This window comes from Macrosteles quadrilineatus, unplaced genomic scaffold (genome assembly GCF_028750875.1).
Source record: "Macrosteles quadrilineatus isolate MER2022 unplaced genomic scaffold, UCM_ALF_1.0 Scaffold_2__2_contigs__length_208266976, whole genome shotgun sequence".
NCBI lineage: Eukaryota > Metazoa > Arthropoda > Insecta > Hemiptera > Cicadellidae > Macrosteles > Macrosteles quadrilineatus.
The window spans coordinates 134,430,504-134,446,059 of NW_026542595.1; the positions used below are offsets into that span (position 1 = coordinate 134,430,504).

Genomic DNA, 15,556 nt, shown 5'->3' on the forward strand with positions numbered 1-15,556 from the left:
AAATTTTTTTCTGTGTAACACAGCAGAAATATTTTAATGCGCATGTGATTGGTTGAATTGAATAAGCTTAAGCTGTAAAACAAGTCCTGAAATTATCTGACAGGTCTATCGGATATCTAATAAATGTTTGAAGAAAATTGATAGGTCTAGTTAGTTCTGTAATGGTATATTTTTTACACTTTTTCCAGTAAAAAAAAAACATAGTCACCATTACAGTATTTCAAAATTTAGCTTTATACCTTATTATCACAATAAGTATATTTTAAAATAAATCACATCACTTATATATTATTTTACAGTAACAAACGAGTGATAAAAAAAATTATATAACGTTAAGGGTTATTGATTTTACAAAATCATATAACAATTAAACTCATTCATGAATAACACTAATATTCATGAACAACTTAAATTAATTATTGAGGCAAGTTAATTAAACCCGGAAATGGAAAGGGACACGTGTGTACTTTATTCATTATATTTAAATAGTTTATAAAACATTTGGGATTCTAAGTAAAATATAAATTCTCTTCATTATTTCACAAAACACAATCACTTTGCACAATACACAATACTGTCTATTCTAACTAAATTATTATTCTCGTCATTATTTTAAAAAACAAGTCAATTTTTACAATAAAACTACATTACACTACATTAACTACATTAACGGTTACGGCATAAAGAACCTTCTAAATATTACTACAGTGTTGTATTACAACACGTTTCCTAGTCTATACAATTTGTGCTCATCAGATATGTTGGTATTTCTGGTGAGAAGATATTTCAAGAAATCGTACATATTATATTTGATTTTATTCACAGTGAATTTCCAAGCAACAACTAGTAATCTATTAATTATGTTAAAATTCCTTTATTTAATTACCATGAATTGAAGGGTAGTAATTGAATGAATACGTATTGTATTTTAAACGATTTTAACCCTTTACTGAAGCAGGACGTGCTGTTGGTCTAGCGGTAAGATCCCGGCAGTCGATGGGAGCTCGGGATGAGAATCCCGCCAATCAATTGATCAACAATAACTATTATTTATCTGATAATATCGTGACCCAGTGGTTCGGAATCCAAGGAAAGCACAGACCACATTGTCTTAAAAAAAAAAAAAGATTGACCTCTTACAGTAGAAGAGGGGTTTGTTTCTGTTGTAGAATGTTCTACTATAAAATCAAATCAAATCTTTATTGCCAGAACATTTTACAATGCATAGCAGTGTCAACTAGTTATAATAAATACAACTATAAAACAGTCCACAGATACTCACAGGCATTTTTAGTTATAGGCCTACTATACATGGTCATTAACATTAAGGAAAAACTCAATTATGTCATATGGACTAATACTAATCAAAAAGTGCTTAACGTTCCTCTTAAAACAGTTAAATTCTAAATTATAATAAGAGGGTAGAGAATTATACAGTTGTTTTCCTATTTCAACAAAACAATTCAGAGTAATTTGTTAATTACACTGGGAAATTCTAAGTGAGTTACAGTTTCTAGTGAAATAGTTATGAACATTTTTATTTTTAGTTATAGTATGTAAATATCTTTTAATAAACAACAGACATTCTAAAATATAAATTGCAGGTACAGTGAGTATATTGAATTTTCTAATCAATGGCTTACTGTGAGTCCTCATGTCATCATTTGCTATGACTTTAATAGCACGCTTTTGTTCAATTAACAATTCCGTAACATTAGTGTCATTTAACCATACAATAATTCCATAATATATAGCTAAGAAGGTAGGCATAGTAAACTGTAATGAGAATATCCGTTGACACAATCGATCTTAGCCTAATCAACATAAAAGTTCCCTTGGGTAATTTACTGCATAACATTACGGTAAGTTTGTCCCATTTTACATTGCTTTGAGGAAGAATTCCTAAAAACTTAACAGAATTAATACTCTCATTTGCATATGACCTCAAACAAAATTCCAAATTTTGAGTTTTCTGTTCATTAAGACAAAGTGAATTTGCAGCTGACCAGTCCTTAACAATATCATTAACCTTGATTAGAACATTTTTTGCAAATAAGACATCATTACATTGAAAATTTGAACAGTCAAATCATCAGCAAACAAAAAAAAATTAACATGGTCATTATTAACAGCAAAAGATAAGTCATTCAGATATACAATAAAAAAGACAGGACCCATAATTGAGCCCTGTGGGACACCAGTTCTTACACCTAAATAATGGGAAAACAGCCATTATAATACACTGCTTGTAGTCTCTCAGTCAGGAAAGATTTCACCAAATCAATGGTTAAGTCGTCAAAACTGTAAAATTTAAGTTTGTGCAACAAAACAGCATGTGAGATAGTGTCAAAAGCTTTTGACATATCATAGAAGCTACCAAACACAGTGTTCTTACCATCCAGCCCATAGATACATCTTTTAACAAATTCAGAGATGGCCATATTGGTACCTCTTTTAGGCTTAAAGCCACACTGTAAATAAATAAATCGAGAATTCAGTTATTTTTCAAAGCTATACATTACTTGAAAGCGATTTATTCCATCTACAAATAGTTTCAGATTCCACCTAGTAATTCTATTACTATTCACCTAGTACTACAAAGTCTATTAAAAACCAAATCAACAATAACACCGATTCAGCGCAAGTCTAGTCAATACAAAAAACGTCTTCTTCATTAAGAACTGGTAATATTGAGTAAAATAAAATTTTAGATAAAGACTTCACCAAAGTTTTTTGAAAATAAAATTCTAAAATATCGGTGAAGTTTTATAAAAAAAAATTCTTTAGAATACACATATGTATTTAAATTAAATACATATAACTAGCCTAAATTTATTTTTTTCAATTATTACATAATATGTCTCACATTTTCAACTCATGCGAACTCTTGGACGCGGTTAAAGGGTTAAATTACTGATATAAGTTTCATTCTTATCAATTTCCCTAATAAATTAATTTCAATTTGAATTTCCCTATAGGAAGTAGCTATTACCGTAGGTGGCACGGTAAGACCTAGGAACGGGACCGATTTACTTTTTTTATTTTGATGTCTCCAGAGGCCAAAAACACAATTCGATCAAATTTTTATACACATATATATAGAGTTGTATGTGTGTCCGTAAACGCGATAACTTGAGCAATTTTTGTCAGATTTTACTAAAATTTGGTTTGAAGGTGTAAGGCGCGATGAACTTGGATGAGTTCGCAAACCAGCATGATCGGACCATGGGAACGAGGTTTTACGGGGGGTTTTCATTGGATAACATTTTTTCTCATTTTTATCATCAAAACACAAAATTTCCCAATTTCTCTCTAGACCGTTTTGTAGAGCTTAAAAAACAAACAATTCAGTATATAAAAGTGTTGTTGTACGGTTTAGTTACGGAGAAAATTTAAATAATTGTATTATTACAATTCCACGTTATTTTAAAGGAGAATATTGTAAAATGTTATAGTTTGCTTGTTTGTTGATATATTTTGATCAAAGCTGCCAAATTTATTTACTTTATAACAAGCTATTAATATTTTACTAAAAACACACTTTATCAGTTCTGTTGTAGCAGCAAACCTAGGTACTCGTTAAACCTAATGTTATTTAAATAGATTTAATTGAAAATCAATCCAGGCAAATGGAAATTCGCTTGGACGGCAGGTTTGCTACGGTGGGGGTATTTTTATTTTTAAATGTTTTGTTTGAAACGTAAATGGTGCAAGGAAGTATCACAGAGTGAAATAGAATCGGACCGTTCCCTTGCAAAAAGCTTTTAAAAGGCGATTAAAGGTAAGAATAAACGCACAATAAAAACCCTTATATGTCGACGTACCGTCAATGTTTTTTTTGTTTTTTTAGACGTTGTGTGTTTATGGGCAGTATAATTTTATGATTCGCACAGTATTAATGAGGAATTGGCAATGTTGGTTTAAATATATATTTTTTTAATATTTCACCGCTATTTTTTCATTGCACAATGTTTATGAATTTTTAAGACAAAAATAGGAGTCGTTTTTTCACAATGTCACATATTTAACGATTTAAATAAGTACCTAAATGCAAAAATGTGAATGGAATAATTGCAGAATAAACACCCTGTAGTAGTCACAGCCATACTCTAGAGTTAAAAAAATGTGTCTACTTGGTCTAAAATACCCAAATAGCAGTTTGTGCTAAATAGGGGGGAACGATCTATGGGATCAGTAATAGAATAGTTGAATGCACAACTAGATATTCATTGTTTTTTAATTGGGTGAAACGAACATGCCCGTGCATGAACTAAGTTAACTAAAAAGTTTTTCTTTTAGATCATTATTAAACTAATTAAATTTGTAGTTAGGTAAACTTCGATTGCGTTCAGAGCATTGACATCAAAACTTAACATCAATTCACCCCCTATCCCATCTATAAATAATTCCTAAAAGTATTTCCACTACTCAAGTTTTCAGGCAGCCCCGAAAGCAGCACTTGACAGCAAGCCTGGTGGAATCAATTTTGCTGTCGGGGGCCCGTCGCCCGTCGACGTGAGCGACAGCCCCAGAATTGTTTTGGAGTTGTGGCGTGCTTGCGGCCTCCCAAATTGATTCCCGAGTGCAACTGCACTTTTACCCGCTGTAAAGTTGCAACGTCAAGTTTCCACGCCATCTTGTTACCCCGGATTTGTGGCGTGTTGAAAAGTGATTTTGCGTGAATACTTTGGCCTAAAACGAGATACGAGGGGAGTTTTCCTCGAGCGAATTTTGTTACTCCTCGCCACCCTGATGGTACTACAACTGTTAATAATGGCTAATTTTGCATACATATTGTGACATGTTTTTATATACGTTGCGTAATTTTTGTTCCTTTTAGAGAATGTACCCATAGGGAAGTAGTTATTACCGTAGATGGCACATTAAGACCTAGGAACGTTACCGATTTATTTTTTCATTTTGATGTCCCCAGAGGCCAAAAACACCATTCGTTCAAATTTGTTTATATATATAGCAACATGAAAAATCATGTGTGTGTATCCGTGAACACGATAACTTAAGTAGTTTTTGACTGATTTTGATTAAATTTGGTTTAAAGGTATAGGGTGGAATAAAATTGAATGAGTTCACGAACCAGCATGATCGGACCATGGGAACGGGGTTTTACGGGGGTTTTATGACGTAAAAATTGAATTTTCTAATATTTGACCCTCAAAACACAAAGTTTCCCTATTTCTCTCTAAACCTTTTTAAAAAGCTTAAAAAACTAACAATTTAGTATGTTAAAGTGTTTTTGTACAATTATTAGTAACGAAGAAAATTAAAAAAATGTTAAATTTAAAATCCCTATGTTATTTTTATGGAGAATATTGTAAAATTCTGTAGTTTGATTGTTTATGGATATATTTTGATAAAACTTGGCAAATTTATTTATTTTATACTAAGATATTAATATTTGACTAAAAACACACTTTATTAGTTCTATTGTAGCAGCAAACCTAGGTCCTTGCATAATCTAATGTTATTGAAATAGATTTAATTGAAAATCAATTAAGACAAATGGAAATTCGCTTAGCCGGCAGGTTTGCTGCGGCGGGGGTATTTATTTCAAAATTGACTACAACAATGGGATGTATACCTATTATATATCAATTGCATGTATCACTGATATTTTCGAGTTTCCTACTCACCACCTGTGTTTCATTGATAACAGTTATTCACTATTTGTAAATCACCATGATCCCAATATTGATAACAAGATAGGGCTTATAGGCTTATCACTGTGATAACAGGCTTAGTGACTAACCCCACCTACGATCTGGCACAGCACCGGGCTGGATATGCGAGACTTCTGTATTGTTAGAGTTGAAAATAAACAACACATATTCATACACATTCTTTGGTTGTATATGAAGGACACAAAGATATTTATTGTTTCTGTGTACATATAACAAAAATGAACACTGTTGAATCGAGCCACTATATCAGAGCGCTTATGTAAATTATTTATTTCTGTCAAATACAACTTTTAATCAAGTCAAACAGAGACAACGACGTCAAAAAATAGCATCTTGCAAATCAAATAAACTTTTACAGCAACAAAAACTAAAATTGAAAATATAATTTTAGACAGTTGCGCTCTACTTGATTGACTCGTTAGCTTCAGAACTTTTCGGATAAACAATTGTCTACAGCTGGTCCATTACTCTTAGATGGTTGTCTACTTCAAGCCTACTTGGAAGAAACACCAATGGGCAGTGCGAATTATGTTTTCACTACCCTATCACCAACTTCAAGATGATGCCGACTTCAAGAAATAGCAAATTTTAACCTTCCCTAGTTTATATTCGTTATTGTATCCTCAGATAAATCTTTAACTTGTCCATAAGGGAGTATGTTTTATCTTTGTCCATACTATGTGAAATTTACACGATTTACCATTTTTAAATATCTAGCCTCCATCTTTAGAAAACATACACTCTATAACGGTATTAAACTACACAATGACCTATCTCTGTGCCTGAATAAAACGTTTGAAAGAACATCTAATGAATTCCTCATCCCATGTTACAGCGTCAAGGAGTTTTTACAATCTGTAACAGAGGATGATAAGCTTAATTTTCGTTGTACATAGATGGTAAGATTATTGTGTTATTAAGCTGATTTGTATATATACTTTTTCAAGATTATCCTAAAATGAATTGTATTTTTCAGACTTGGCTAATCAAATGTTGTTTTTAAATTTTTGGCTGAATAAACGAATTTCAGTCCCCAATATCAATGGTTGAATTAAGAGTTTATTAAGATGTAGATATGAGTTACAAGGACCAGATTGACACTGCGCTATACTTATCCCTGATTGGCTGGAGGCATGAACCAAAGACTTGTGGATAGAGTTGTTGTTGATCGATGGGATAATTAGGTTAGGTTAGAGTTAGTACCAGTCTGTGCCACGGAGCGCCACCTGTTCAGTTCCCGGTCACAAATCATCCTTTAACGACGAAGCTGCCCACCCCGCCGAAACACGAACGAGCTTTATGTTCCGCCAATAAACATTTTATTATTCTGAGTAACTGTAGATGCCGCCCTACGATTCCGTTGCTCGAAATATTTTCGTAATGTAGTGATTATTTTCCCCAAATCGTGACAGTGAACGATGTTAATTTGTATTATGATTTATACATTTTTTTATATACTTAAAGTTGACCTTAATGTTGTACGTTCGCTCCACCAATTAACATTTGACGATGCCACCCTCGACAGTTTTGTTGGGAGAATATTATTACTGGTTGTTTGTGTTAAAAATACAGCGACTAAATTAATCATGTTTATTAACATTGTACCCTAAAATATTGACAGGAAGAGAATTTTAGATCTCTGAAATTTTAAATGTCTCAGTGGCTGACTCCCTGACTCCACAATAGGCATGAACCCTATATCATAGATACAAGGAGTAGACAAAATAAAAGGAGTGTCTATTCCTTTGATCTATGCCTAGTACTCTTCCAAAGTTCGATCGTGAACATTCCTTTAACTGTCATAGAAATTGTTTTACCTCAATATAACTATTTTTATTCAGTTACAGGCACTATTGACGTTATCGAATGCAGATATTTCAATGTGGAAAAAGGCTATGAATCACCTTTGTGAAATTTTTAACACTCGGTAAACGAGTATTAGCCACTGGGAGTAATAACTAATCAACAAATATACCTTAACATGTAAGCAATGGTGTAGTGCAAAGCGGTGAATGAATAAATCAATTATTATATCAATTATTGTATTTGTTGACAAATTGTTCAATATTGACTGAATTCTTTTTTTCTTGAAATGCATTGACATTTTTTACCAATAAAATAAATAAAACAATAAATTACAAAATCTATTACCGTAGGTGGCATGACAAAACCTACAAACCTTTTCAAACCCAAAAGACATCCGTGGCTAATGTTTACTCTAAACAAATTTGTAAATCAGGAGTCGGCTGTTCGACCTAAACACACAAAACTTGGTAAACGGCGGTGCTTTGGTGATTGGGGCGTTTGGTGGCAATAACAATAACCTGGGTGATTTGGAGCAGCGATGCCACCTAAGCAAACACACACAGACACACTCACAGACCAGGTGGCTCAGTTCCCATGGCGTGAGGGGCGCAATTAGTCCATCGCTGGAGTATCCACTCTACCACCTTCTCCGGCGCAATTACTGTTTGAGCCGCTGTCACCTTACTTCGTTACATTCGTCATGCGACGGAGTCTCGAGTCCCCAAGGGGTTGATTTTAAATGAGTTTCTACCAAATTGTTGAGTAAAGGATTGTATAGACAACGAGCTTTTAGGATATTATATTCTGTCACCGCTGGGATTTACAAGATAAACTAGATTTTTACAACACTTTTATGGCGGTGATGATTGAAAGGTGTTGGATGAATGACATGTGTAGTTTTTTTATGACTCAATCCAAATGGTTCTTTAGCTTGGACCATTTCAAGGATGCTGGGTCCAGTTTGGAACCACCAAAAAGCCTCTTGAACCCGCTGATTTTCTCCACCCGGGCTGATTTTCTCCACCCAAGCTGATTTTCTCCACCCGAGCTGATTTTCTCCACCCGGACTGATTTTCTACACCCGGGCTGCGCGGGCTGATTTTCTACATTCCCGGTAGAGACGGGTTGACCACAACGGCCCGGCCCATGTCGCCAACCCGACAGCCCCGTGCGACCTGTATAGCCCTGTCCCATCGGCCTCCTTGGGGAACCCTTCCTTGCTGGGCCGACGTTTTTGACCCGGGTCGATTTTCCACACCTAGGCCGCCCGGGCTCGCTTACAGTGCCCGGACACAGCCCGACTGTTATTGAACCACCACGTGTTTAATGGCCGTCCCGAGATACTTGAACCGCGACGATTAAAGCGTATTATAATTGTCAGTTTCGAAGGTTTGTAAAACAATTGAACCACCACCCGGATTCTGTCAGGTAGCGAGGGAACTTTTCGAAATACTTATCTCTTGAATTTCCCTCATTGATTTTTTAAAAACATACTACAGTACGTATATTATATTTTATTTTTGTATTAAACTACAAAAAAAATACTTTAAATATATTTGCTAATGGCAATACAGTATATAGCTTTGGAAGCTCATGGTGGTACTTGAGTGTTGGCAAATCTACTCCTTCCTAGGGGTTTGAAACCCAAAATTAAACCACCACCCGGATTCTGTCAGGTAGCGAAGGGACTTTTCGAAATACTTATCCCTCCAATTTCCCTCATTGACTTTTTAAAAACATACTATATATATTATATTATATTTTTGTATCAAAATAATAAAAATACTTCAAATATGTTTGTTTATGGCGATATATAGCTTTGGAAGCTCATGATGGTACTAAGTGTTGACAGATCTACTCCTTCCGAGGGGGTTGAAACCCTAAATATGATAATTTACGATTTTCTACAATCGGCTGCCCGAGCTGATTTTCACACCCCGGCTGCTCGGGGTGATTTTCTACACCCGGGCCGCCGGGCTGACTTTCTCCACCCAGGCTGATTTTAATTTTTTAAATTTTAAATTTTTTTTTTATTTTAGATGTAAAATTTTTGCAGCCCGGGTGTATAAAATCAGACCGCGCAGCCCGGTTGTAGAAATTAGCCCGATTGTATAAAGTCAGCCCTTTCAGCCCGGTTGCAGAAATTAGCCCGGACAGCCCGGGTCTTAAATATCAGCCCAAGCAGCCCGGGTGTAGAAAATAAGCCCGGTCAGCCCGGGTCTTAAATATCAGCTCGGGAAGTCCGGGTTTAGAAAATCAACCCGGGTGTACAGCCCGGGTCTTAAATATATCAGCCCGGAAAGCCTGGGTGTAGAAAATAAGCCCGGTCAGCCCGGGTCTACAAATTCAGCCCGGGTGTATAAAATTAGCCCGCGCAGCCCGGTTGCAGAAATTAGCCTAGACAGCCCGGGTCTTAAATATCAGCCCGGGCAGCCCGGTTGCAGAAATTAGCCCGTACAGCCCGGGTCTTAAATATCAGCCCGGGATGCCCGGAAAATAAGCCCGGTCAGCCCGGGTCTACAAATTCTACCCGGGTGTATAAAATCAGCCTGCGCAGCCCGGTTGTAGAAATTAGCCCGGACAGCCCGGGCTAATTTCTACACCCGGGCTACCCGGGCTGATTTTCACACTCCGGCTGCTAGGTGCGATTTTCTACAACCGGGCTGGTTTTTTACACTCGGACAACCCGGGCTGATTTTCTACACCTGGGCTGCCCGGGCTGATTTTCTACACCCGGGCTGTCAGGACTGATTTAAAACCAGCCCGGGTACAGAAAATCGGCCCGGGCAGCCCTGTTGTAGAAAATCAGCCCGGGTGGTCCGAGTGTAAAAAACCAGCCCGGGTGTAGAAAATCGCACCTAGCAGCCGGAGTGTGAAAATCAGCCCGGGTAGCCCGGGTGTAGAAATTAGCCCGGGCTGTCCGGGCTAATTTCTACAACCGGGCTGCGCAGGCTGATTTTATACACCCGGGTAGAATTTGTAGACCCGGGCTGACCGGGCTTATTTTCCGGGCATCCCGGGCTGATATTTAAGACCCGGGCTGTACGGGCTAATTTCTGCAACCGGGCTGAAAGGGCTGACTTTATACAATCGGGCTAATTTCTACAACCGGGCTGCGCGGTCTGATTTTATACACCCGGGCTGCAAAAAATTTAAATCTAAAATAAAAAAAAATTTAAAATTTAAAAAATTAAAATCAGCCTGGGTGGAGAAAGTCAGCCCGGCGGCCCGGGTGTAGAAAATCACCCCGAGCAGCCGGGGTGTGAAAATCAGCTCGGGTAGCCCGGGTGTAGAAAATAGCCCAGGCTGTCCGGGCTAATTTCTGCAACCGGGCTGGGCGGGCTGATTTTATTTACCCGGGCTGATTTTTACACCCGGGCATCCCGGGCTGATATTTAAGTCCCGGGCTGTCTAGACTAATTTCTGCAACCGGGCTGCGCGGGCTAATTTTATACACCCGGGCTGAATTTGTAGACCCGGGCTGACCGGGCTTATTTTCTACACCCAGGCTTTCCGGGCCGACATATTTAAGCAGCCGGGTCGTGAAAATCAGCCCAGGCAGCCCGGGCTGATTTTCACGACCCGGCTGCTCGGGCTGATTTTTAGACCGGGGTCGATTTTCTACTACCAGGCCACCCGGGCTCGCTTAGAGTGCTCGCACTCATCCTGGCTGTGAAACAATTGAACGACCACCCGGATTCTGTCAGTTTGCGAGGGAACTTTTCGAAATACTTATCCCTCCAATTTCCCTCATGGATTTTTTTATTCATGGTACTAGAGTGGATTTTTTCCAACCGGGGTTGCGCGGGCTGATTTTGTACAACCGGGCCGCCCGAGCTGATTTTCTACATCCGAGCTGATATTTAAGACCAGGGCTGTCTGGGCTAATTTCTGCAACCGGGCTTCGCGGGCTGATTTTATACACCCGGGCTGATTTTCTACACCCGGGCTGACCGGACTTATTTTCTACACGGGTTTATTTTCTACACGGGTTTATTTTCTACACCCGTGCTGATTTTGTAGACCAGGGCTGACCGAGCTTATTTTATACACCCGGGCTTCCCGAGCTGATATTTAAGACCCGGGCTAATTTCTACAACCAGGCTGCGCGTGCTGATTTTATACACCCGGGCTGCCCTGGCTGACTGGGCTTATTTTCTACTACCGGGCTGCCTGGGCTGATATTTAAGACCCGGGCTGTCCGGGCTAAATTCTGCAACCGGGCTGAGCGGGCTGACTTTATACACCCGGGCTAATTTCTACAACCAAACTGCGTGGGCTGATTCTATACACACGGGCTACCGGGCTATTCGGGCTAACTTCTGCAACCGGGCTGCGCGGGCTGATTTTATACACCCGGGCTGATTTTTACACCCGGGCATCCCGGGCTAATATATAAGACCCGGGCTGTCCGGGCTAATTTCTGCAACCGGGCTGCGCGGGCTGATTTTATACACCCGGGCTGATTTTTACACCCGGGCATCCCGGGCTAATATATAAGACCCGGGCTGTCCGGGCTAATTTCTGCAACCGGGCTGCGCGGGCTGATTTTATATACCTGGGCTGATATTCTACACCGGGCTGATTTTGTAGACCCGGGCTGACCGGGCTTTTTTTTACACCAGGGCTGCCCGGGCTAATATATAAAACCCGGGCTGTCCGGGCTAATTTCAGCCGGGGTGTGAAAATCAGCCCGGGTGTAGAAAATCAGCGCGTGCAGCCCGGGTCTTATATATCAGCCCGGGAAGCCTTGGTGTAGAAAATCAGCCCGAGCAGCCGGGGTGTGAAAATCAGCCCGGGTGTATAAAATCGGCATCCCGGGCTGATATTTAAGACCCGGGCTGTCCGGGCTAATTTTTGCAACCTGGCTGATTTTCTACACCCGGGCTGCACGGGCTGATTTTCTACACCCGGGCTGCACGGGCTGATTTTATACACCCGGGCTGAATTTGTAGACCCGGGCTGACCGGGCTTATTTTCTACACCCGGGCTTCCCGGGCTGATATACAGGGTGGCTGGTCATCAGTGTTACAAAATTTTTTTGGCGTAAGTACAAAGTAAATGCAGTGTTATGATGCATATAAAAGGTTCCAAGTCCAAAAATTAGCTTCCCAAAGAATTATTTTATGTTTTTCAAAAATAACTTGTAAAAACCCCATTGTAAATAGATTCAAAGATAAAAATTAAGATGTTTGATACAAATTAAAAAACATTTGTCTATTGTATTTGTTCACACCCTGTATACAAGAAAGTGGCCGATTATGTTAAAAACTGCGCCATTTTATAAGCTTTCTAACCATATGCTACACTATTGAGGTTAAGATATTCTGTTGTTTGTTTTAGTGGTTTGAATACCAGAAAACAGGGAACTTTTTTACTGTTTTTCAAGCTGAAACAAAAATACAACTTTTGCTTATATACATGCCGGCTTTCTATGTTTTAAATGTTAAAGACACCCTGTTTTCTGGCATTCAAACCACTAAAACAAACAACAGAATATCTAAACCTCAATAGTGTAGCATATGGTTAGAAAGCTTATAAAATGGCGCAGTTTTTAACATAATCGGCCACTTTCTTGTATACAGGGTGTGAACAAATACAATAGACCAATGTTTTTTAAATTTTTATGAAACATCTTAATTTTTATCTTTGAATCTATTTACAATGGGGTTTTTACAACTGATCCTCCGTCATTTTCTATTATTCTTATTCAAAATTTAATGTAGAACACGAAAATGACATTGTCTACTCAAATCCATTTACCGGTAATTGAGAAATAGCTGTATTAGGTTTGAAAACATAGTTATTTTTGAAAAACATAAAATTATTCTTTGGGAAGCTAATTTTTGGACTTAGAACCTTTTATATGCATCATTACACTGCAATTACTTTGTACTTACGCCAAAAAAATGTTGTAACACTGATGACCAGCCACCCTGTATAAGACCCGGGCTGTCCGGGCTAATTTCTGCAACCGGGCTGCGCAGGTTGAATATACATATAACCCAATTATGACCACCAAAAAGCCTCTAGAATTCTCAGGATCGAACTGGCGAACGTTTCACTATTTGGCAACCGTTATAACCACTCAGCTATCAAGGTTTTGTATTTAGTTAGGATTATGTATTTAGTTAAAATAATTGTATACATATTATATTAGAAGGCCACAGAGGAAGAACTTGATAAGGCACATGTATATTTTTCATGACAGCGTTTTTAAAACATGTACAACTCAAGTTCTCCCATTTAAGCTTCTATCACTTATTTCTCTAGACGTTTAAAGTTATTTCTCTGTACTGAGTAAATCTTAGAAATTATGCAAATTTATATAAAAAAACAGAAAATGCAAAAAATTGGACTTGTCAAGTTCTTCTTCTGTGGTCGTCTAGTTTAGTTATCGCATTAGGATATTGCATTAAGGAGATACATTGATATTCAGGGATATTTTTTTTTGCTTTTACAGAAAAAAACAACACTGTACTCGGGATTACTATCGTTCATTCGTTTGCTTAAGTCATATTTAATCTGCAAATAAAAAAAACAACCTTAAATTTTTTTTCGCTAAGAACAACTTCCAGGCATTACCTCATTGTGTTGGCGATGTTTTTTATGTAATATCAGGATTGGGACCTTAAACATGATAAAGTGTATCCATTAACAACAGACGTAATGGTGGTGGTAAAGGTTAAATAGATTAAGCTTTACTCAATGGTCCAGTTGACATTAGAGATTTTACTATCAATAAAGTTGATAATGTCCTTCACCCCCTTTAACACGGGCTATAATAGAGGAAACTATTTAGGCTTTTATGATTACGTATCGTGAATAAAATGTGACAAGTTATTTGTACACGGAAATGTCACTGTAAAATCGTTTATGGATATGGATTTATTTAAGCAGACCAAAAAAGAAGTCTATATTTTATTCTTGGTACATTTTGAGTGGTTAAAGGAGTTTGTGTTGTAAAGGTCGAAGCTATTTTTATCGAACATAACATCCGATTAATTTGATCGTGGAAAATGATATGCTGGAAATTCATTTTCTAAAGTTTTTGGTTGCTTAATCTTAAGCTTAAATGAGTCTTTTTACTGTTATTCTTATTTTACGTTTGATGGTCACTCAAGAATATATAAACATTTTATTTCCACTTATGAATAATTGGAGAAGTGACGAGGAGCTCTGACGTAATCCTCCAAGTTCCAAGAGGTGTGTTTCGATAATACCTCTTCATACGATTGTTTGACTTAATATTAACTGTATCGATTCAAATGCCCCACGTTTGTCAAAGTTTATTCGATCTTCAAGCCAGAATATTCACAAGATAATGTATTAGCTCTATATCAGTAACCTCGAGGGTTTTAGCCTAATCAATTCTTCTTGAGGCGCAAACTAATGTAAAACCGTTGGCCAACAGACAGCATGAGTCGTGAAGTAAAACCACATGAGAGAAAAACTTGACACCCACTTCATGTATAATCACAGAAGTAATGAGTCCCAGGAAGTATATTTAAGACCTACATACGATTGTGTTTCAATGAAAACTGTATCGAATCGAATTCTCTACGTTTGTCAAATAGTATTCAATCTTCAATCCCTAAGGCCCACAAAAGTCCACGGTCGGTAGCCGGGAAAGGGTAAAGTGTTTTTGAGAGGCATGCGGGTGGCCCCATTAGCTTGATGTCAGTATAAACAGCTTCCATTCATCCGTCCATTCACTTATCCGACTCAGCCAAGGCCGTGATCGTCGTTAGCCACCTCCCATTCATCCAACATCCGCTCCTGGATTATTTCCGGGGAATGTTAAAGTCATTTGATAAGTCGTTGGTGGATAACTGGGTGGAGGGGATTGTATGGTAGAGTGAATGAGAAAAAAAAGGAAGAACAGTCTGTGGATTTTGCAGGACTAAGTGTAGATGATAAGTCTATATATATCATGTGAAAGGGATAAAGATATGTTGGGTGCACCTCTAACTACTAAACACATCTTACACTCCTCTCTAATGAACCTTATGGTTGATCAAACAAAGGACAACAAACATATAACAACTAAC

General features: G+C 37.9%; 1 protein-coding gene across 2 annotated transcripts in view; it reads right to left on the reverse strand.

Annotated features, from left to right (window-relative positions):
* LOC128986284 (homeobox protein vnd-like) overlaps positions 1 to 15,556 on the reverse strand; it is a 40,407-nt gene that overhangs the window by 17,335 nt on the left and 7,516 nt on the right. The window lies entirely within an intron of this gene.